This window comes from Phaenicophaeus curvirostris, chromosome 1 (genome assembly GCF_032191515.1).
Source record: "Phaenicophaeus curvirostris isolate KB17595 chromosome 1, BPBGC_Pcur_1.0, whole genome shotgun sequence".
Lineage (NCBI taxonomy): Eukaryota > Metazoa > Chordata > Aves > Cuculiformes > Cuculidae > Phaenicophaeus > Phaenicophaeus curvirostris.
Window position 1 is genome coordinate 131,560,243 of NC_091392.1, and position 13,027 is coordinate 131,573,269.

Sequence of the window (13,027 nt, forward strand, 5' to 3'; positions counted from 1 at the left end):
GTGGCTCAAATTGCAAGATAAGCAGAAAAAAAGACTTCAAATTTTACCTGTAACCCATTATTTCTTCAATAGAGAGACACAAACACAGAATGGCCAGTGCTCCTCTGTAGAACCCAGATCTCTCCTTAGAGGCATCAATGTGCTAATGAAAGTCTAGCTCGACATTTGCTAACTTCAGGTCCACAAATTGCAACCGAGCTCTTAGGTTCTTTCCAACTCTGTAATACCATGTTTGAAGCCCTCATAGGTGCCCTTATCTACACTCAAAATGTTTTCAGACAACCCAGCCAGTGTTATGAATGGTGATAAAGTGAGAGAATACCACAAGTATTTAAGAATGCAATTCATCTAGGGTATTTTGTCCAAGGGACATATCCCATTGGGCAGAAGGGGAGAAAATTACATGCAAACAGAATAAACTCATTTTGTAAATGAAGTTATATATAGTTGGAGGTGATGTAATGACCCATCCACTATGACAGAGATTCCTATTCAAGCATGGAGTGTAAAATAAAACTGCTGTCACTGGAGCAATGATGGGAAACATATTGTGGTTAAACATACTGTGGGTTCAAAATCATTGAAAACACACAAGAAACAATGAATCTGAGTTTACCTCATGATGGCTCTGACCAATGGACTATGAAATATAAAGACAAATCTGCCTTCTCCCCAGACAGTAGTGCTTGGTGTTTCTAAACCTGAACATTTTTCTTAGCAGAATTATTTAGAGAATTTGACTCTTACTCACATGTTGCTTTAAGATGGTACAGGGAATGAATTTACACGTTTTACAAATACTAACTGAGTCTTATGCATACTGATGCATGCTTCTGCTTGTTTTTACTATTAGAGCAAAGAAAGCATGTACACTTCTTTGAATTTCAAAATCAGAAAACAAACATTCACACCCTCCCATCTCCATAGAGAAACATACTTCTTGTGATTTTTTTCTGTTCCTCTGAGGAAAAAGGCATGAGGTAGTTGGGAGGAAAGACGTTGTGCGTCTTGTTCTTCCTGTGTTTTGGGTTTTTGAATTTTTTAAATAAATTATTCTGGTCATAACTACACCAAAGCAAAAAAAAAAAACCCAAAACCAACCAACCAAACAAAAAAACAAAAACAAAGAAGCCTCAGAACCTCAGGAGGGAGAAAATCTGTGCTTTCAAAGGTCAGAATGAAACGATTTTCACAAAATCGTGTTTTGCAAGTGATATTTTAACAGCAGAAAACATCAGCATAATGGAACAGTTCTAAACAATGGAACATGGATTCAAAAGTGAAGGACGTGGATTTGCCCCTAAAGCTCCTTTCTTGGCCACCTGCTGAATTGTATGCACTTCCCAGGCTTGAGCAGTTCAGTCTCTCAGGGAGTGCATGGTAGTATGGTTCTACTATATAAATTCCTATCTGAAACGCTCTGCTGATGTATTAAATGATCACCCACAGTTTTTGTACCTGTACAGATTTTACAGTAGGTTGAGAACTTTAAGGAAAAAGCATGAATCACACAAAACAATTCAATATAATTTCCCTCTAGGTGTTACAGGCAGTAATTTTTACTGACCTTTAATTTTTTTTAAATTGTTAAATGAACACCTTTAATAAAATATTAACTATTGATATTTCCCCATAATTCTGTAGAGAATAACTAGCAATTCACCAATGCCACAGGCTTCTGTAATTTGATCCAGTCTCACAGAGTTAATGGATGTGATTAAATTATTTTATGCAGAGTAAACATTTGCAGTGTTTCTCTTCTCGCTGCTGTCCAACCTAAGCAAATAAACTGACTGCCAGCATCAGTCTCATGCTTCTCATGTGAAACCTATTGTGAACTTTCAAAGCTCAGTACTGTAAAAGAGAACCTGATGTACTTCTAAATAAATTCACAGATTAATTTGCTTAATAGTTTAGAACAATTAAGGTTACACCCCCAGTCATTTGTCTACAAAACCTTCTGTGGGAAATTAAATGCAAGTAGAAGAAAATAATTCTTCCTTTCTTCTTTCCCATTGCTTAAAATGTCTCTCTAGAATAAAGAATTTTTCCCACATCCATTTTCACTACACAAATAGTCTTTTTTCTTGAAAGTTGGGGGGAATTTTCAGGTTATAACATGACATCACTTATACATAGTAATTTTGTAATAAAGGCTGGATTTCTAGAACGAGGAAATAATCCAGCATGACTGAATGTGGATTGGTTGCAGTACTATTTATTTAGCATTGCTTTCCTTCCCATGCCTCTCATCTAGCATTGCCAAATCCCTGATAAGACTTCAACTTGGATGTGTATGCACAAAACTGAATTTTTTTTTCTTCAAAGGATTATTAAACCGCTTCACCTATCAGTCCTTAAAATCCTTAAGAGATTTTGGATTTGTTATGTTTAAATGAATTATTCAAGGTCATTTAAATGAATTATTACAGTCAGTCGGTGTCAAAATCAGGAATGAACACCAACAGTATTCGAGGGCTTGGCTTCCTATCCTAATATCACAGACAACAAGCTCCTGCCATTGGCACACACTCACTCTCTTCCCTTAATTAAAATAATTAACATTTGACCTGGTTGGAGAAAGCTGGAGGGTAGGCTGTGAAAAAAAGCTGGTTTAGGACTACCTTTAGGTTATGAAGTATACTTTAGAGTTTGGTATCTGCTCATATTCAGTTTTTACCCAGGATACTTTGAACAAATTTCATTCACTGCTTCCAAGTCAGATGGTAGTAAAAGAAACACTTTCACTGTAACAAAATACCAGAACTTCCTCAGAGTCCTCAAGCAAAAATGTTTACACTTTGTAACTTGAAATTTGTCACATAACTATTGCCACACAATGCACTGCAGAATAACACCTTTTTTTCTAAGAGAGTTATTCAGTTGAAATTTGAATTTCAAATGAGTTTAAGAAAATGGCACAGCAAGATTCTCAGCAGCTTTTCGAACCTCAGAAACGACAGAGTACATTCATTGCTGGAGACATGCTTAAAAGCAGACAGCGTTTAAAGGTGAAGTCCCTCACTTCTACAATCAATAGCAGAGTTTCCAAGGGGCCTGTGCTCTGTGCTTTATGATTCTGTTGATGTTGTGAAATGCATGCTCTATTTTCAATAACATTGGTGAGATGGCAGTAGCTTGACTGGGGTCAAAATTTTTCTTGTTTCCAGAGGAGCGTTGTTTCTTACTCCCAGATCAACTACCAGACAGACCTCATGAGACTAATAAGAAAGCTGGGGCCTGGTGCTAATGATCCCTGTCCTAAATCTCTTGCTTCTTACAATGACTTTCAGTACACATTCCTTTATATTAGGGTATGAAAAAAATTGCTGAAATAGGCCTGCCCCTGCCCAATTAAACAAGCAACCACAGGATAAAACAAGAGTAAGATCTTCTTTTTTTGCAGGGTTATTTGTTTGAGTTTTGGATTGTTCTTTTTTCTTTTTCATTTTTGATTCATTTCCGTGCTGGTGACCTTCAGTTGTTAGGAAATACAGATGGTAGCAATAGTAACCAGGACAATTGCCTTTTCTTGCCAGGCAGTTTCAACATTTTTGTATACAAACAGTCTCTGGACTGTTCTCATTCAGGGTGTCGCTCCAAATCATGGTTCAAGGGAGCTGATTCAAACAGTGGCATCCTCCTAATTAGGGGGCATTAGGTGAATGTCTTGGTGACATCAGAGCTCCACAGCTTTCCTTGGCTACCTGGCACTTGGCAAACAGAATTTAAGATCTTGCTCTTGACTTAGAAATTCATTTAGGGTCTGGTTTTCTTGACCACCCATGTCTCTCCTTTAACAATACCACTTAATCCTAGCAAATGTGTTTAGCTTCTACAGGTTAAAACCAGGAGGGTTTTTTTCCCCCTCTCCAGAATTCACTCTCAAATGCTACTTTTTAAAAGTTACTCCTATTATTTTGAATGTTTTTTACCTTGAAGATGATGTTTCTCTGTGCTTTCATTTAAATGTGAGTTAATAAAATTCTTTGGTTGTTCATTCTTTTCTTTCCTTGGGGATGAGAATATAGTACCACTTTTATTCTTGTTTGGGCTCCTCATTTTTACATTTGTCAGAGAGCATAGATTGGGGCAGGCCACCCAAAGAAAAGGGCTCTGAATAGCACCCCCCAAGACAGTGTAGATTGAAGTATCTTTTTCCAGTGTTTGATACATCTAAAGAACCAAACTAAGCAGAGCAGCAAGGCTTCTGCACCTGAGAAGTCTGGACTCAGACAAATGCCTTCCACCTAATTGAGATAATATGGCTGAAGCAGAAGATTCAGGGGAAGCAAGTGTGATGGAGTTAGGTTTGGTGGAGACAAACAATTGTTTTACGAAACTACAGAAATTCACAGTAAATGCGGTTTGGTGAAAAAGATATTACCAAGGCTTACAAGAAATGTTTCCATGAGGACATTGGCAGTGAGTGGAGCAGGACAATACTGGACTGTGTCTCACAGAGAGGGAAAGCTGTTAGCAGGGAATGGCTGGAAAGCCAAGAATGTTTGGGGTTTTTTTTGTCACAACTTTCACTAATAAAGACCTGTGATTCTACGTTTAGCTCAGATAATGACAGATACAACTTCTGACTAAAATATTAAAGAATGGGCTGGAAAATACTTAGTGATTTTCTACTGAAATGGGCCTTATGAACTTATCCTGGGGTACTTAAAAATGGGAGCTGAACCGCTGCTAGAAAACATGAGAACTGAAAGAGATGAAGCATTGAAATCAGAGGATTTCCTTAAGTTCTTGAAGTCAGTAGAAATATTAAGGGTTTGAATCTAACTATGTTTAAGTAGGCATAACTTCAGAACTTAACCTCAAATATGTAATACAAGCTGAACACAGAATGTAACAGCTGTATAATGACCTGTAACAACACAAAGAACTTTACACATGAATCGTGCTTCATAGCTGGTGTTTTGTCTGAAATTAAACAGATGCAACAATCAGTTCTCCTTGCCTTTCACTGTGCTAAAAGATGCATCTATGAATTCAGAGTGAGGCTTTTTTTTGGTCCATAAGTGGCAGTAGAACAAGTAAAAAAATTAATAAAAAGAGTCAGTTCATCCAACATTTTCAAAGGTGAATTCAGTTAAAATAATCTTGCCCAAAATTTGAGTTTTTTTATTGTGAGAATCAGAGACTTATATTAAATATTTACTTTCCACTTCAACTCCTCTGAGGCTAACATATGTTTCTTAACAGCTACAATCTTTGAGAAAGCTCAGATCCACCCATCACTTTCATAATTTGCATGCACAATATTATTCTAGGAGTTTCATTAAGTGATTTCTGTGCTTTTTCTCTTGATAGTTCTGGCTCTTGGAAGAAAGATAAATATGCCCCATAATGGTCTTCTGATTTACTTGTTTAACCTGATAAGGGTCCACTAAGATTAATCCTCCTTTCATACATTTGCTAATAAGGAGACATTAGCAATTAGAAGATAGTCCCATTAAGCATTTGATTCACACCGGATAGAGATGTAACATTACATTTCTCTAGCAGCATTGGCCTTGTTCTACAGATTTTAATGAAGAATTGATTTTGATGCCATCTTTAATGAATACATGAACAAAAACATTAAGTCATTCAGTCAAGCTTATCTGAGATTCTGAAAATAATTGATAAGCTTAAGGTGACAGACTGAGACAGGACTACTCTACTGTAACCAAGCCACTAAAAATACCAGTCTGTCAATATGGTTATCAAATTTTGAATGAGTGTTTGCACAGAAGAAGTAGCAGAAAACATCTCCTATAACTTAAAAAATTGTACTGAACTGAGGAGGTTTTATCTTTTGATTTCGATCTTTTGAGGTCAGAGAGTGCTATTGCAGTAATCTATTAAAGTGAGCTGAATATAGAGAAAATAACAACAGAACTTAAATGTTTTCTCTTGCTGTGAACTGGTTAAGTCTAATCTAGCATGGCAGCAGTGAAAGAAATATTTAAGTAAAGAATCAGCTTTGCTTTCTACTTCCCATTCAAGTGTTTTTTCCTTCTCTTTCTCCCTCCCTTCTTTGGTCTAATGGTCTTAATGGACCTACACCATTACTGAGACTGAAGAATAGCACACTTCTGAAATCACAGTGTTGGAAAAACTTATTTGAAACTACATGCACACACGTGCACTTTGGAAATCCACACAAATATCTACTCATTCTTACAGTAAAGAATGTAGAATATCTCAAATTGGGTACAAGACAATTTATTACTTGCTGGGATTTTTTGTTTTTCATTTTATCTTTCATATTATCTTACATCTTTTGCTTCCATTTCTATTTCATTTCTTCTCTTGCTCTAAATAAAAGCGCAGAAAAGAGAAAAATGTTTGAATTCAGACATTTGATTTCACTCTGATTACTACTCTCAGGTCTGGAGGACTTGACGTCATATTAAAAATATTTCTAAACAACTGCACTGTTTCTCTTCCTACCCCAAATGCAATCTAAAGGTATTACATTCACTGTAATAAGAAGCTATCTATGTTTCATATTACCTGATCTAGCAGACAAAAAGAAAACAAATTTTTCACTTAATGCTTCAACACATCCCTTGCTTAGATGCATGATTGTAAAAGCTTTATTTTTCTTGCATAGAATTGTCACACACGATCTCTTACTAGTTCCACTTGGTCAGGAATTTAATGTACAAAGGAATTAAATCTAAGGCTTTGACTACGAAAAGCAAATAAAAACATCAATATTACTGCAAAATAGCTTGATTTTTTCTTGCAAAATCAGAAACCTTTTAATGAGACAAAAGAAAAAATAAATATTGCCTCTCTTCAAAGGTACTTTTTCTAAGCATCACCACAACCACAAGTACCAGTACAGGTCATGGACAACTGGCTGGAAGGCAGCTTTGTAGCAAAGGGAGTGCTGGTAGGTGACAAGCTAAACATGAACAACATCCTAGGCTGCATTAGCAAGAGTGTGGCCAGCAAGCCAGGACAGGTCTTTCCTTCGTCCTCTGCTCAGTACTCCTGAAAACCCTCCTGGGGCACTGTGCAAAGCTGTGAACCCCACAGTACAAGAAAGACACTGACATGCTGAAGTGCATCCAGTGGATAAGCCACTAGGATGGTTAGAGGGACAGCACATACAATAGCAGAGACTGAGTGAACAGGGCTGGTACAGCCCAAAGAAGAGAAGACGGAGGGGGATATTCCTGCTGTTTCCAACTAGTTAGTAACTACTGAGAGTTAATAGAGATGGTGGAGCCAGACTCTTTGCAAAGGTTCACTATAATAGGATGAGAGGCAACGCACACAAGCAGCAATGTGGAAAATTTGAATTAAAGACAGGAAATTCTACTTCACCTTGGGGTGGTCCAACATGGGAACAATTTGCTCAGAAAGGCTGTGAAATCTTCATCCTTGAAGATACAAAAACATCAGCTGTTCCCAGAACAACTTGGTCTTCCAACCTGAATGATGCTGTGACTCTGCACTTCAGATATAGCAAGAGTTAGGTCCTGTGGCTGAGCTCCTGTATCACTCTCCTTCATAGGATTCAGAAGGCGTAATACTAGTTAGTCTGTAGCATACTTATTTTGAGCGATGACCTCATGTCACTGGGGAAGAACCTCCTGTGACATGAATTGCTTTTTATGAGTATTGCTTTCAACATGGGAATTCTGTGCCTCATTTTCACAGCAGAAAATTGTATTGTTACTTTTACCTGTGTTTTCTGACTTTTATTCTACTGTAAGTCTCCAGTGTTTCCAAAAGAGGTTTAGAAAAGTGTAAAAATGTTGTGATCACCTAAATTAAACAATATTGTCCATTCAGTGATACAACATGCTAAGAAACATGGATCTCAATTGTAACTCTTCTTTTCATTAAGTGAAATTTTTAGTGTTCACTTATATATATTATGCGAACTTACTTCTGAAGTACTTTAATATGGATTTCACAACTTTTTTTACAGTACTGTTACTTTATTGGTGTTTTCTCCTGTATTGCTTGGTTTGATTTTGATTCAGGCAAAATCAGATGTCCTTAAAGGGTAGAAGTAGTAGAAGTCAGATAAATGTGCAATGTCAACAGATAATGCTAACAACCTTAACTGCTGGCACTAATCAATGCCAGAATGATTAGGAGCTACTGATAAGCTGACACTGAAAAATGTAAATGACATCATGTTATGCACATATAAGTACCATCAGGAGAGGCAGATGATTATCAATGGCCCGATTAGGCAGACTCTGAAGAACCTCTATATCAAAATGGTAAAGAGCTTTTTGAATCTAGCTAAAGAAAACTGCAAGGAGTCTGACTGTATTTGAAGTGGAACGATGTTATCAGAGTTTGTAAAAGAACTGTTTAAAAGGCTCCAGTTGCAACAAAGATGAGTATTATTTTTATCTGGAAATACAGATGAAGCTTCTAGCTATGGAAGGAGCAAGGTTGCAGAACATCTATCCAGGAGAGGCAGATACAAAACCTGCACGAATATTAATACAGCATGTAAAGAGATATATTGCAATTTTTAACTTCAGAATATCACTTAAGAAATTAATTTAAAAAATCAGGGAAGGTCCTAAGTCAACCACTAAAAAGTTAGAATATTTCAAAATTAAACCTGACTGCAAAATTTATATTGCCCTTTTGCATATGCATGTTTTCCACAGAATTTTGCTCAGTGCACAGGCATTAGGATGTCAGTGGTATATGAAGCAGGATACATAGAAAGAAAAGATACATGAAGAAGGTAGTAACCACATATGCCTCTACAGAATGGGATTCTACTCCTTTCTCTGTCACAGAATCACAGAATAACCAGGTTGGAAGAGACCCACCGGATCACCGAGTCCAACCGTTCCTACCAAACACTGTCAAAGAAGTTCAACATATTGCTGTTTCTAGAATGGCTCACAGCATTCTCTATAGTTTTCCCCTTGAAGAAAACAAGAATTTCAATAACCCCTGTTTTTTCCTGACATAAAACAAATCTCACTGTCAATACTTCAACAATTTTCACTAAGTAAAATGACCAAACAAGTAAATCTAATCAGGCAACTGGTGCCCCCTGTTTTAAATTAAAGGCAAAATTATCCACACACAAAGCAATTTGCCTTAATAAATTAGGGATGTTGAATATGTATAGGTTTATTCTAAATATAAAAAGAATAAGAGGATTTAGGGTTTTTTTGGTTTATTTTACTTTCTAATCTTCATGTAAGAATCACTATTATGTTCTATTTGTCTGTTTATGGGAGAGCTTGTAAAACAACTTCAGTTCAAATTAACTCAAACTAATTTCATTTTAGGTTTTTAGGCTCTTTCTTTTCTGTTCACAAAGGTATAATATAAAAGGACACTCTCAGCTGCCAGCCAAAACTGAACTCATGCTAGATCAAGAAGTGTTTGCAGGAGGAAGCCTTACAGTAAATCTTGTATCATAATGATCTGGATGGAGCAAGCTTGACGGGGTCCAGCCCTAGCAATGGTGCCACAGGTTGGGAGAATTTGATAACTTTAATATATCTTTACCATTTCTAGATCAATTATTAATAAAGAAACAAACAAGCTACTGTTTACTCTTCAGGTCGCTCCTACAACATTTTGTGCTTTCACCCTGCAGTGCCAAAAGAAGGGACATAAGTTAATTAACAACTGCTTTACTAGAGTCCCACTGACATCACTGATGATGCACATTCAAAGTAAAGAGTAAATGTGGCTGGATTGCCTTTGATGTAGTTCTTTTCTGAAGCGTTTGCAGAATATTTTAAAACTATCAAAATGTACTTTGCTCTTTGTCAACAAACTCACAACTCTATTAAAGAAAGTTTAATCTTCAGGTAGATACCATACTTGGCCATTTTGAACTGAAAAAGAGATTTAATGAAAGCTGTGAATATGCAATGCGAGTAGTTCCATGGAAACTGACATGTATCCTGAACAATAAATGTAAACAAACAGCTGTTACAATTCTATAAAATGGCCCATCTGAGGCTGAGAGATTCATTTGCACAAAACCTCAGCCTTTGAATCAGAATGTAAGAACTACACAAAGATTTTTCGAACCTCTGCCAAATTATCAACATATGTTGTAAGAAAAAACATAGCATTTACCTAAGAAAAGGGAAATAATCCTTTGACTTCTCATTTAAAACTATGACATTGTTCCTGAAATAATGTTTCACCTTCCCCATCTGTCTTTTTTCTATTATTTATTACTGGTATTATTTACTGAACTGATCTGCAATTTACTTGATCGAGGATTTAGAAATATGAGAAAAGTTGTAGTTAGAAATCCTAACCACTCTAAATTTTGCAAAATACAGTTTATGTAATTTCCATACAAATACTAATGAGGATTCAGAAAGATCTATCATTAAACCATGAGGAACTGCGAAGTGCTGTTAATAATTCCTGTTTAAGTTTGGTGCTAAAGAAAATATCGAGATTTATACAGAACCTAAACACTCCCTTTCAGGCTGCCAAAGTTCATTGCTGTATCTCCAGTGCTGACAGAATGCAGTGCTTAGGGGACACTGTTGTTTGTGCACGCAGAACTCTAGCAGACAGTGCTGGGGCTCACTCAGAAAGACTGAGAAGGCTGGTACCTCCCAGCTCAAATGACTATAGGCATGACAGTGACAAAATAAAACCAGCACCAAGTTTTGGAATATTAGCAAAGTTATTCATCTGTGCTGTCCTCTACTGGCTTGATTATGCTATTTAGAAAGGCATAATAACATAAAAATCAAACATAAAAAATCATAACATAAAAATAGGAAGAGAAAATACCATGAAAATAATGATAGACGTTAAAAAATGAAAATATGTAGCAAGCTTCATAGCCTTTCTGAATCAATATTTTCAATATCCTTATAATTTCCCAGCTGAATTCTTTCATTTGCTGGCGTTAAGAACACACAATTTGAAACATCTGCAAGGCAAGCATGGACATTTGAGCTGGTTATCTCTGGCTCCCTTAATAATCCACCAGAGAGAAAAAAGTATTTCCAAGATGTTAATCCACCCACTTACCTGTTCTTGATGTTTACTTTCAAGTGATGTGAGAAGCATCTAGTAGTACTTCTCTCCAGTTTGAAGGTAGCCCAGCATGACTAGATCACATTTGAACATCTCTAATAGAAACATCTCCAGTCATTTAAATGAATCCTAAATTTTCCTGTTTCACTAACCATATTCCACTAATTATCCAGTAAAGGAAATCTATGAGATTGAAGAACCTCAAGTGCATTTAAGGAAGCAATAGTCAGCCCTAGCAGCTCAAAGTAAACCACCTTGCTCTTAAGCACCTTTGGTAGAATTCATATTCTCTTCTGTCTTAAATCAACAGAAAGATCAAATAAAAGAAGCCACGTTCAGAAATACTTAGCATGAAAAATGTGAAAAGTGACCACATAAATTTATCCAGTCAGGGGAACTTTGAAAAAACTTTACTATAAATTCTTACAGCATATTAAAACCTTGTAAGCAGAATATTAAAAAATGTGAGTATGATTAAGTCAAACAATTAGACAAGGAAAAAGAACAAAAAGCTGGGATATTTGGTCTAACTGACTAAATAACATCTTCAAACAGATACTGGAAATAGCTACACATCACTTGATTTTAATGAATTTCATTCATGGGGAAATGACATGCCTCATGCCTCTCAAGGCACTTGATTGACTCAAAGACCCGAGGCATCATCAATTCAGTGATGATCAGGTGTCACTAGCAAAAACGAAGAGTAAATGACCTTGACAAAAACTAACTGATGTCAATTAACATTCAAAATGGTACAGTAACAAATGTGTGTGTGAATATTTATCTCCCTGTATTCAGCACTGAGACTGAGCTATTGTCTAGGCTTTCAAGAAAGAGAAAAATAAGCACATCCAGGAGGCAATTTAACCCCGAAATCTTTGAATGCACCTCTGGAGTTGCCTCTTTTTCTTCCTGCATTGACTGTGCAGTGTTTTAGGCGATTTATACCTGGTACCCAGCATTTAGACAACAAAAGTCAAGCAAGATCAATTCTACCCTGGGGACAGAAAAAAGTTCCACCGCAACTTACAGTTCATCAGTTCTAATTGACTGAGGAGACTGAACTGAGCATACTAGTAATTCACAGAATACTCTAAGCCACTTCAGGCATGAAAGGCAAACAGGATCCTGTTATGTGCCATACAATAAATTTCCCATAGACAGAGAAGTAATAACACCTATATATAAAGATGAGTCAGATCTTATCTGGAATTTGATGTGCAAGTGCCACTGAAAGAACTATTTAAATAAAAAAAATGCAGTTTTAGAACTAGCCTTTCTTCCTAGGTTATTGTTAGAAATTAAAAACTAAACCTTATCTCACAGCCTTCTACAAAGAAAGACTATCAAAATCCAGGTGTTTTTAAGATGGGTCTTGAAGCTGCTTGTCTACACTGAGAACACAATTGCACTCAGCAAGAAGGTGGCATTCTTTCAAACCAGAAGTCCTACAGACATAAGAGATATAAATGGTGCAAATTATTCTACAAGGGAAATAGACTCCTAATATATTCTTGTTCAACTTGCCAAGTATAAATAAGGACATGCAGGAAGAATGATGTAATATTAAATGAGATTCCTTTTCATCAAGTATTGGAAAGAAAACTGCTTTTTCTCTGTATTTCAGAATAAGCAGAGAAGGAAAAACAAAGCTTAAAAAATCAGTAAATAAAAAAAATTATAGCTCTTAGTCTCTTCAGATGTTTAAATCAGTTGTCAGTGGCTAACTTTGTTATACAACATTAAGTTTCTTTTAACAATTCTTACTTATATTAATAGTACAATTGTTATAGCAGTCCTCAAACCTATGCTAACCGTACTGATGTATTGTTTTACATGCAAGACAAGCCTTTGTGTAGTATCAGTTTTCTTAGGTTTTTTTTTATTGCCCGGTAGTTAATTTACTTATTTATGTGGGCCTTTCATACAGCAAAAGAGGAGAGAAAGAACTATTCACAACTAGATTTTTTTTTTTTTTAAATCAGTGAGACTGGCAGGAGAAATTCAG